Source organism: Tyto alba, unplaced genomic scaffold, assembly GCF_018691265.1.
Source record: "Tyto alba isolate M040663 unplaced genomic scaffold, T.alba_DEE_v4.0 Super-Scaffold_7, whole genome shotgun sequence".
NCBI classification, from domain to species: domain Eukaryota; kingdom Metazoa; phylum Chordata; class Aves; order Strigiformes; family Tytonidae; genus Tyto; species Tyto alba.
In genome coordinates, this window is record NW_024881328.1 from 34,758,784 (window position 1) to 34,771,001 (window position 12,218).

Here is a 12,218-nt window from a genome sequence, read left to right on the forward strand (position 1 = left end):
AGCATTGCTTTATCTCATCTGGGTCTGGCATACAGTCACGGTAGGTTTGGGGAAAAACATTTGGGTCCTTCAACAGTGCTAAGGCACCCTTCTCTACTACCTGCTAAAATACAGTCTTAAAATAACCAAAAGATAGTTGGTACTCCATTTTTATCCCGCAAAAGTTCCTTTACATTTTGAATTATACTGACAGGCTTCAAAGATTATAGCTGTGGAGTAACCTTTTCTGTAAATGGTTATTCTAGAGACTGATTTTTTTCTTTCTTCTTTTGTTTAAATTACTTCTGTTTAAAGGGGAGAACACCTTGGGCATTTTCAATGCATCTGGAACTAGGTCTTCACTAACAAGGCTGTTTGCAGTCCAAAATTCTGGTTAAATTCCCACTGACTTCAGCAGAAACAAGATCCATGGTGGTTTCTTACACTTAGGCTTCTCTTAGTCATTGCCTAACCACAGAGTTTTACAATTATTCCAGGTCCATAGCAAGAGAAAGGGATAAAATATGCAGGAATAAAGAGGGTCTCTTTTTGGCATAACTTGCTAAGATTCTCTTGAATCTTATTCAAAATAAGGAACAAAATGTGACTGCGAAACCAAAAGTTGCCAAAAGTCCTAAACCAAAGACTAGATTTCGGACTGACAGTGTTCTTCAGACAACATGATCTTAAAAAAAAAAAAAAAAAAAAGCGCTTTTACTACTGGATATCTGAACTCCACTAAGCAGGGGTGCCCTTTTAAATGGGTTATCTTCATCTTTCAAGCTGCCACTTAAAGATTTTGCCAATTTTTCAGGATCCTGCCCAATCCAAAGGCTATGTTTGCATAGCTCTTGCAGAACAGGAGCACAAAACCCAAAGTAGCACTTACTTATTTCGGGGAATCTTCTTTATTTTTTGTATGTCAAAAGACAGTAGCTTGCTACCACACCATAGCTTGTGTTCAAAAGATCCCGCAGTAGCAGATCCTCACAAAATACTACTTAAAAACAACCAGCCCTCACAAAGCCTAAACAATTCTTTCAACTGAGCCTTCACTCCTTTGGGAGCAATCCAGCAATCAACAGTAACCTAGATGTTTCATTTATACTTTTATTATAAAAGGATTTTTACTTTCTCTTCCACAAAAGTATGTGGGCAGAAAGCAAACCTTGCTTTCCTCCACTCAGCACGTGAACCACACATCCCTGATACAGGCAAAAGAAATCTGCTCATGGTGGGGCAACTGGAGTGAACACCAATTCGTATCGTGTCAGTAAGGTGGGTATTAAGAGATGTCTTAATACCACAGGGTTAAAGTACCACAGTACATGCTGATCTTCTCCTGAAATGCTTGTGTGCATTGCCTGTTAAGCAGTTGATGATAAGCCCTGAAGATATGCAGAATATGAAATAACAGAACAGGTAATGTCGCACCTTCACTCAGCTGTCAACAAGCAGAAGGAAAAACAGCCACAGAAAGTCATCATGGCAGTCACTGAACCAAACTTAAAACTGGGCACAAACACAAAGATAATCAGGAGCTTCAGGAAATCCAAACCCCAGAAGAAGAGTTGGTGCCCCTACCTACCCACCATCAACTGAGCATACCCGTAACTCCTAAAGCAGCTGGCAGACACCATCACACTCACCGAGTTACCCACAGAGGAAAGTCCAAGTTTCCATGCACCCATATTCTCTTACAAGCAGTAAAAGTCTGGGTAAAGCTAAAATTTGCATGGCTGAAAGCACTGTGTATTTCCACACCATTCACTTTCCTGTTCCGTTTAAAACACAGAAAGAAAAGAAGTCACCTGAACACCACCCCATAGGTCTTGCCTGTTGCAATTTCCCCCTCCTGAAAATCTCACTGACGGACTTCTTGTAACATTTGTAAATACTATTTAGAGTATTTTAGCCTAGTATTTTATAAAAATAAGACAAGTCATGCTATCTGTACATGTCTTGGTCCATGCGTCTACTCTCTCATAGGTGCCTAATGTTGAATTTCATTCAAATGACAGAGGAGTAAAGGCAGGACAACAGAATAGCTAATTTTCCACACGTCTGTAAAAGCAGGCGGGAGAGGAGATCGGAGCATAAGCATCTCATCAGAGACATGGATGGCAAGGAGAACAAACACCTTATTAAGTACCACAGAGCCATTGCAGAAGAATGGCTCCACAAAATTCCCTAGCTGCAGAAAAGCTTCAAATGGAAATTATTGCTTCTTTGCAAGTCAATCTGTCACAAGAGAAAAACCTGCAGGAAGTCAGTCTCGATTAAGTTCCATTTCTCCCAGGATTGGCTGCCAAGGTAACAGAACAGTGGAAGGTTTCACCCTACCATTTGCTACCACTGTTTATTCTGCACATCAATTTCTCTTCAGCAAAACACTCCTATTTTCAATGAAATTAATATTTTAATAAAAGGGGAAAAGGGGGGGAATAAAACAAATTTTTGCAAGTGTTGCAGGAAGAGGAAGCAATATTTGTCCAAACGCGGGCTAAAAAGCATCTATTTGAGGGCAGAGGAGGCTTAGATAAATTATGTGTATTGTTTAGACACGTTTGCTTGTCTCAAGTGTTGAACTATATCCACAGTTCTGCCATTTTCATTCTCAACAGTCATTTTCAGTAGGACACCTAAAATCACAGGATAAGTGTCATCAATTTTTAAATCAAGGTATCTCCAGCTATTCCTGTGTGTCTCTTATCAAGAGATATCTCCGACAATGGGACCGGTTCAAGAAGTTGCACTTCAACACACAGTAAAATCACTCTTGTCCATATGCCTGTGAAGTTAGAAGCCAGCAGACAGTGTTTTTATTAACATCTAGCATGAGAAACAAAGGCATTTCAAAATGAAATGCAACACTTCGCACATTTAGAGGGACACCTTCCTAAACATCAGTGGAAAGCACCTCTCTCCCACAGAAGGAAAACAGCTGGTCTCACGGCAGACAAACTCAACATATGCTCACAGGGACTGAGTTTTCCCTCACTTTGTTTCAGCGAAAACGATCATCTGGCAGTTTTAGGAAGCAAAAAGATCTATTCCCATGAGATGCAGGCAAGCTTCCCCTGTGTCTGAAATATGAGGTGGAAGGAGCTCCAGCTGTATCCTTGCTTGCCAAAAGATTTTCCAGGGTTGGTCCTGGAGTGAACTTTGTTTTAACACAGCCTTGATCCCTTTGATCACTGAAGGTAATCTCCAGAGCCCTTTTAGCTGCTGCAGCCTGACAGTCTGTGAACTGCACAATGGGAATCATAGATATATCTGTTCTGCATGTTCGAGACTGGTGCCAAAACCACTGTAACATGCAATCGTGACTACTATATTGCACTACTCCCAAGTGTGATTTTTCAGCCTTCTAATATTTCATGAGAAATAGTTCCTACAATGTGCCTAATTTCTAGCCTAAATTTATTCATGGTCAACTAATATGCCCTTCCTTCTTGCTTGTGCTAATGTTATTGGGATTTTGTTTTGTTTCCAAATGTAAATGTGTTTTCTCCCTCCCAGGAAAATATTTAGAGAGGATTGTCTCATGGTCCTCATTCTGAATAAAGCATAGCCAGGGTGATTCATTTTCCTCCCAGTGGCTTCCCCATCCCCCTGACCATCCATCCCAACAGCCCTCTTCTGCTCCCACTCCTATTTGAGCCCACTTTTGCTGAGTGGCCTTAACCAAGGCTGTACAGAGGATTCTTGGTACATCACGGCAGTGATATTTCCTCACCATAACCAGGAATATTCCTCCAGAAAGAGGGGGCAATTCATTTTCACCCCCTCCACTACTCTTCTTTCCTTCTCCAGACTTTCACCTGGAATCAGCGGTTCTCTAGATTACCCTGCATGACTAAGTTCAACTGCTCCATCAGTCACAGACCCACTCTCACACATAAAAACTAGGAAGGGTCTCCAGGCATTCAAGTAAACAGCTACTGGTTTAGCAGTAGGTTTAACTTGTTTAGCTTGTGAGTTTAACTACTCCATAGAATAATCTGCCTTTCAACCAACACCATTTTCCTTCTGACCTCTCGCCAAGCATCTCCTGGTGAAAAGGTAGAGCAGCTGATATTCCTGACACAAGTTATACATCCCAGGTATTCCTTCTTTCACATCGGATAAGCATAAGCTCTGCTATAAAAAGCCCTCAAACATGAAGCTCTAGCAAAGCTATTTGGTGGATGGTTAACTGGTCCCTGGAGTCCCAGAAGAAATGGCACCTCTTCATCTCTCAGACAGTGTCACCAGTGACTCTCTGTTAAACTGCTTATTTGCTTCCCCAGAGGAACAATAGAGAGAATTAATACCAACTTCACCCCCTTCAACAGCTCTCCTAAAAGCGGAACTAACTTCTCATTACAGTGCCATCCAAAAAGTCCTTATGCGATAATGACTTTAAGGATACCTCTTTGATCTAAAAGGACACTTTTAACTCTCCTACAAATTGTTTTAACACAAAAGGCATTAAAATACAGAGAGTAAGTGTAACTTCCTTTGCTTGTGCTTTCCCAAGACACAGACTTCAATGCTTTATCACCCAGCAGTTTCCCCACTTCATTTCTGAGGTGCAGGTTTCCAAAGGTCAGTGGAAAAGATTAAAGCACAGTATCAGGACTTTACATATGCTCTGTTGTGCATAAAAACTGGTTACCTTAAGGCCAACTCTTTACAAAGATATTCAAAACACCAGTATACTCTTGTAGACACAAGGAAGAACAGACTCCATAAAGAAAATAAGTAGAAACATTTAAGCATGTGACTGCTCTCCACCTGGTTTGCTTTCCATTGTAGTAAAACCTGCAGTTTAATTATTCTTATTCCTAATTCAAAGTATCCCCAGTAGCACTTCAGAGCATACAAACTATGAAAATTATGGAAGACTACAGAAAAAAAAAAAAAAAAAAACAGAAAGTGAAAAGCAAGAGAGTTTGCATGCAGAGCATATTTGTGGGCCCAAGAAACGCGTACCAATGCTGACCAGGCTGTGGTCACAAACTTTTAAATACTGCTTTCTGCTGACAGTAGGGGAAAATGAGTCTCTCCTTTGCTGCCTTTATTTTGAAAATAATGAAATCTAAAGTAATTCTGACACCTGATAACCCTTCCATTATTCAGCACCTATGCCTCATAATTATCTCATTTTCTCCTTCATACATGCTTTTTCTTTCTACCTGGTATCTTTTCTTTTCGTGGTCCTCTTACCCAACAGTGTAAGGATTTCTGCTAATAGAAGACCTTCGTAAGGACTGATGCCTGGACAAGGGAGGGAGAACAAGGCAAAGTTTATTAATACACCCACACCAAAGCAATTCCAAGGCAGCACTGCACAAAGTCAGGGACAAGGCAATTACCTAAACCCCAAGACACACCCACTCCCCACCCTTGTAAAGGAGAAAAATCTTTGTGATGGTAAATGTTTCTCACCCTCACTCCTTAGGACTCTGGATATTTGGATTCCTTACCTTGGGCCTTCAGATTGTTTGCTGAAACATTAAACCTAGCTGCTTAGGCTAGAGGCCACCCCTTGATTGCTTTCAGCCCAAAGGCTGGAGCATTAGTGTGTGTGTGTTACATGCATGTGCGTACATTTTCCACTGGAGAGAAAGGATGCTGCTCTTGCCTCTGGGGTCCATTACTCCTGCTATACTGTCTGCACAGAAGGATTCCCCAACTGGTTTGCATCTGAAAAGACTTGATAATTCTTCATCTCTGAAACTGTATTTTGAAACCTCAGTCTTTCCCACTGAAACACTTTCATTACCACAGTGACTTTGCTAGCAGATTTAAAACATATCAAGAAATGGACACAAGTTTACTTGCTGATACCAAATGGGAAATTTCCCAGTAACAAGGAGCTGGGAGAGACAAAAAGATTAAGTGACTGCTCAGTTTTCTCTAAAAGCTACGCCACTATCTCTTCACAGGGGAAAAGACCATTTGGATGGTTCCAGCCGTTCAGCTAGATGATACATTAGTCTAAAATCTTGAGTTTGCAAACAACTCCAAAGACTCTACAGTTACTTAAAAAAAAAAGAAGTAAGAAAAAGGCAAGATAAACTGCTTGGTTTCAAAACAAGTTTCTCAAAACACAGAGCAAAGGATCAACAATGGCAGGAGTCACTGAAAATGTCCATGCATACCATAAAAGCTCTACTCCAGGTCCACTCAACGAAGAGCCTTTCACAGGCCAGGCTGGTCCCCGAGGATCAAGACACGCATTTCACAGTTACCCACCTTCCAGGTACAGGATATGACTGCAACAAGCATGAAACGCCAGCAGCTTCTGAAAGATGGGGGACAGGCACCAGAGGGGTAAGTAAAGAAGTAGAGGCCACTCGGTTAGAGAAAAAACACAGCTCAGCAGGAGACCAAAGGCAAAAATGATGAGAAAGTGTGGAAAAGAATTAACGTCCCTACTGAGGTATGGAAATTGGGAACCCCAGATAGACTCAAAAAAAGTCTTCCTTTATTTGCTCAGTGAGCAGTAGTACTTCTCCTGCTCAAAGGGAGAAACACCTACTACACTTCTTTTATATATCTTTATATATGTAAAACGACATGGAAAAGTTTTGAGAACCTCACCTTCCTCTTCCCTCATCATTCTCCCCCAGGATGGGGCTTAAGTCCAACAGAAAAAAAAAAAAAAAAAAAAAAAAAGAAGAGATCCTGGCCTCCACACTTTGTTCAGACACCAAAATCTGGAGTCATACAAACCAAAAGAGTAAAGCTTTCACAATGTACAATCAAACTGGGGCACAACTGTACGTGGTGAATGTTTTGAGACTAATGCTCAAACCCACCAGGAAAGAATCACAAGATAACCCTTGTTGCAGTTCCAGTAGCCTCTTTAACAGCTACTTCACAACACATGACAAAGACTTGCAGCCCTTTCCATTATCCCATCAGTGCAAAATAAAAATCTTTACTTTTTTTTTTTTTTAGGAACTGCAAAACAAAAGAAAATTAATGTTATTCTTTACTGCTTCTTTATGACAAAGCCATGCCTTGATGTTAGTTTATAACTCAGAAATCAAGCTCTGGTTTCCTTCTTTTTGAAGGATATGAATGGAGAGGTTACATAAGGGTGTAATAGGAGCTGTTACTTCCTTTCCCAGTTGAAGACAAAAAGCTGTGGATCAGGTTACAGACTCAAGGGCTGGTCATCACTACTTCAGCCTTCCTAAACTTTTTGCCAGTAGTCCCCCAACAAACAGGAGAAGCTACGTAGAAGGCTCTGAGAATTTCTAAGACTAAGTACATAGCTATTAAGGGGGAAAAAAAGCCTTTATTTTTGTCTCTCATCAAACTCAGGAAATTCTCCAAGCTTGACGCATACAATCACTCCAGTCACCATTTTCCATTTCAATTTCTTCTTCATTAGCACAATAAAAAGGATGAATGAAATATACGGTAAGATTTATAGGACGGTCTGACACGTGAACAGCACTAAATAAGTTTAGCACACTGACAGAGCGCTTAACTTTGGCGGGTGTGTTAGGATTTGTCCCAGCTCTGAGTGCATAGGGCAAGCGAAAGGAGGAAACACAGGGTGTCCAGATTGGCCTACACAAGCACTAAGCTGTTCTCCAAGACATCCCACTTGCGCTTTCTTCACCTTCCTCTCTGATTCCCAAGCCACTGCTATTACTGCTGCCGAAGGAAGATGAGATCAGAGTCCAACATGAGGAATTTCTGTTCCCACAGAGCTCAGAGAAACCAGATGATCTCAGAGGATCATGTGAAGCAAGTCCATGACACTTCCATGAGGCAAAGTATCTCCAGTATATTGCCAGCAATTTCTTAAGAGTGCACAGTGGGAAAAACTAATGGCTTCGCTTATGTTTCCAATTTTGCTCTCCCACTTCCTCCTCTCATTTGCCAGACTTTTCCCTTCCCCCAGAAGCACTAGTAGGCTTGCAATGAACATTTGCCCTTCTAAAGGGAATTACATCAAGTCTTGCACAACATTTGAAAGGGCTAACACACATAGCAGAATTAAACTACCGTTCCCTGGCATCGTTTCCTCAGTTTCTCCCCACAGATGTGATTTAACAAGGTCTCTTACAAAAAAATAAAAAAAATGAAAAAAAAAAAAAAAAGAAAGAAAAAAAAGGCAGGCTTCTGGGATCTAAAATGCTTTCACGAGTTTTTTCACCTTTGCCTTGCAGAACACGCAATCCATCTGTGGTGCCCATACGGAGCCACAAGCTTTTAAGATGTCCATCAACTGCGCCACCTAACACTACATAGGTGTTTTCAGAAACAAGCTCTTTTCTAAGGATGGGGGGGAACTTGTGGTAACCTAACACACCAGTAATTGCTACACAATGGTAAATGCTGACATGAGTGGTGACCACTGTACATTGCTCTGGGAATAATGGGAATGCTCCAACCATTACACCTTCACACAGAACCAAGCCAGAGGCAGCACGTTGTATAAAACACTAAATTAAAGACATTCTTAAACTCAGGCCTGGGACAACTGGAAATAAAAAGACAAAGAAGAACGTTGTTACCTTTAATATGTTTAAAGGTAATCAAGCACTGAACTCTACTTTAACAGATGGGTCGGACTACTTCTGTTCCCTGACACTGCACGCTTTTGGGGGAAGCCTTGTTTTTGACACAGGGCTTGACAAAGTGATGATTCATCCAGGGAAGGATGGGCAGCTTGTTGCCAGCCTTAATTCACAATTAACAATAGGACAGCCGGATATGGGAAACTCATGATTCCACGCAAAAATTGCAGAGTCAGCCACTTTACCTGACCTTTACATCTTCCAGTGGTAATTTCTAACCTGGATACGTTTGAAATAGTTTCTCCACCATAGGCTCTTAGAGCAGTGAGCTTTTATTTCAAGACTGTTACATTTGGCCTTTAGGATAGTGGCCCTGATTAAACGCATAGCGATTGGCTTAATCACATCATCTGAAGTGGCAAAGGTTTAAATTACTGGAAGAAGCAAACAGCGTGCGTGCACACGGGCTCCGGAGCGCGGCGGGCCGGGCAAGTGAGCGCTGCACCGACGGAGCGGGCGCCGGTTCCACCAGCCCCGCTCCCCGCGGGCCCCGGTTCCACCAGCCCCGCTCCCCGCGGGCCCGGATCGGGATGGCCGGTGTGTCGCCCGGGGCGGTCTGGCCGCTCCGAGGAACAAAGGGATGCCCTGCCCAAACCCCAGCGGCGGCAGATGTCCTGCGGCGAATCCCAACAGCCTCAGCCTCCATAGGTGCAGGCAGGCGGCTGGAGCTGGGAGGCTTACACCGAGCCGTCCCCTCGGGGAAGCTCTCTGGGACAACGACCCTGCCCTGGAAAGCCCTTCCCTCAAGTCTCTTCTCCAAGCTACCCGGCGGCAGAATTCATCATCCTGCTCCAAGTTACCAGCACGCTTCCCACGGTCCCCCCCTCTCCCCGTACCCGAGCCCGCTCTTTTGAATTAAGCGAAGCCGCGCGCACACACGGTAATTATTTTAGACAAGAAGAAACAGATGCCACGGTCTCTTTCCAGAAAAAGCACGCACACACATTCTTATTTTAAACGGTAAGCCCCGGACCAGCTCTGCGTGTGTGCACACCAGCGTTCCTGCCGAAATGAAGCCGCCGAAAGCCCGCAGCCACCCACCAGATGCTAACGAGAGCCCCAACGCCCGAAAACCGTCCCACGGCCGCGGGCTCGCCCCGGGAAGGGACGCCCAGGAGCCGCCGGGCTTCCCGCGCTCGGCCCCCGGCCCCGCCGTCCCTTCCTCGCAAAGGAGCCGGCGCCGAACCCCTCGAAGTGCCCCAAAACCTCTGCAGCACCGACCCCATCCCCGCCGGCGGGGGGGGCGGCGGCTTTCTGTCCCTTCGCCCGCGATCCCGCACCACAAAGGGGGCTGGCCGTGCGGGCAGCGGGAATCCCCCCCTAAAAAAAAAAAAAAAAAAGAAAAAAAAAAAAAAAAAGATAAAAGGCGGGGGGGGGGGGAAGCCGTACCTCTGCCACCGAAGGGCGCTGCCCGCCGTCCCGCGGCAGCCCGACGCCTCCCGCCCCGAGCCGGCGGCGGCCGCTGCCCTTGCCGAGGCGGAGCGGGGCGGAGCGGGGCGGAGGGGCGCGGAGGGGCGCGGAGCGGAGCGGAGCGGGGCGCAGCCCCGGCCCCTCCCCGCCCAGCGCCTGCGAGGGGCGGAGGCGCCGCCCGCCCGCCCGCCCCGGCCTCGCAGCGCCGCCCGGCGGGACCGGGACCCGCTCCCGCTCCGGCCCGGGGGTGGGTGATGGTGTGTGACCGGCCCGGAGCTCCCCCCGCCGCATCCAGCCTCCCCCCCCCAGGCTCGCCGTGCCCAACGGCAGCCCCCCCCCCCCCCCCCGCCCCGGCTGAACCCGCAGGTGCGGGACCCCCCCCCCCCCACCACCACCACCACCCCTCCTCTCCGTTGTACGGCTCAAACCTGGAAGCATCTGCAGTTCGCCAGTCATACCCCGGTCTTAATTCCGCCCTCCCCGTATAGTTCACCTTTAGCCTTAAAAAACTAACCGGACAGAGAAACCGACCTGTTTTAGCACGAAACCCAACATCCCCGGGTGGATTTCTGCAACAATGTTTTCAGCGTCTCCTCAGAACGTTTTAAATGTAAGCACCCAAAAGTATTTACACCAAGCTTTGACATCTCTTATCTGCCCCATCCTGCCACTGATTAGCACATCAGCAATGTAGGGCGACTAGGGCGACTACCCTGTTGTGTGACAAGGGGGGTGGGTGGAGGAGGGCGGAAAGAAAGAAAAGAAAAGAAAAATCCCTAAGGGCTGTATTCACATTGTGTCTCAGCCATTCCCCGACCTAAAACTGGGTCTGAGAGCAAGTAAACAGACACTCCTCCCCACCCCCATGAAAGGTCCCCAATGCACAGACGAGACGGGAGCATTTAGGTCTACATGTTACACTCACACACTTGGTGGGAAAATACCCTGCATAAATAGTTTCATTGCATCTGCTTTTTCCTAAGAAACCAATTACCACGTTATCGTTTTATTTTTTTCACGTTTGCAAAGTAGGCTTTTTCCAAGCAGGGTTGTTTTTAAAGAGCAATAAGCTTCATCTACAAACTGACCCTACGTTTGATAGGTAACAGTGAAGAGGACCTGAACTGCAGACACACAATATATGCCCTTCAGTATGTGGAAGAAATCCAGCTTACAACACCAGATTCAATATGATCAGAACCACACAGGAAAGATGCAAAATGCATTTTAAAAGCCTTTCTCATTAAAACACTTCAGTTATTTCAAAGTAAATACTATGCTTTCAGCCACATATGATATTCCTTGATAGTCCTTCTGCGTACAGAAAGAGGCTGTATTCTCACACAATTTTTCCAGTCTGTAATTATACAAATGTTGGAGGCAGCTTTCGGATGAATCTAGATGAAAACTAGAGCCCTGCAGCCCTGCTGATTCATACACTCATCATTATTTTATTATCTGTAGACTTTCAGAGCAGACGCTTAGCTCCTAGGATTTGTCTCACTCTTAAGTTTTTATATCTGTAAAAATAATGACTGCTTTTATTATACATGGTCAAAAACTGGTTCAACAAAGTATTTTCCCACTGAAAAATTGAAGATTTGGTCAAAACTCGGTTCTACGGAAACAGTGACGGTCTGACGCAGGTATTCTCAGGAAGATAATTTAGGTTTGGGGTGGTCTGAAGGAGATACAGGCAAGAACCATTCCTGAGCAGCACCATGACCCCACCCTTTTGCCCCATTCTCCATTCAGGTGAATGCTTTGCTTGTGACTTAGCTTGCAGTTCTGGGACAAAGTTATTGCATTCTTTCCCAATTAATGAAAGGGGGGAAAAAAAAAAAAAAAGTAATTTCCTTTTAGTCCAAATCTAAATGAAAACTAAATTCCAGTTTTTGTAAGGAAAGTAGTTACTGTTCAGCCAACACTATTTATCAACAACACACCCAAAACAGTAAGTAGCATCACAAGACACCAACTGCAAAGTATATATTTCATATTTACACATTAAAACTATCATAAGTCACCATTTTGAAAATACAAAATTTTATACCTCAGAGGTTAAAATTCTCCATTTCATCCAAAGCGAAGCATCAACACAGGAAAAAAACAATGTAGCTTTCTTTCCATGATCCTACCACTGTGCTTCAAAGAGTTAATGGTAGCTACTTCTCAGATGCACTCTTCATGCCCATTTGATGCTTAGATTCCTGTAAATAAGAATGTCCATCTGTAGCAGCG

At 44.5% G+C, this 12,218-nt stretch overlaps 1 protein-coding gene across 6 annotated transcripts in view; it reads right to left on the bottom strand.

Moving 5' to 3' along the window:
• MYO1B (myosin IB) overlaps nt 1–12,218 on the bottom strand; it is a 136,273-nt gene that overhangs the window by 103,986 nt on the left and 20,069 nt on the right. For 4 of the 6 annotated variants that reach the window (XM_042808556.1, XM_042808554.1, XM_042808555.1 and 1 more), the window contains exon 1: nt 9,957–10,086. The exons of the other annotated variants lie outside the window; for them this stretch is intronic. The gene's annotated coding sequence lies outside the window, so the exon portion shown is untranslated. Of the gene's footprint in view, nt 1–9,956; nt 10,087–12,218 lie in introns of those variants that run through there. 6 annotated transcript variants of the gene reach the window in all.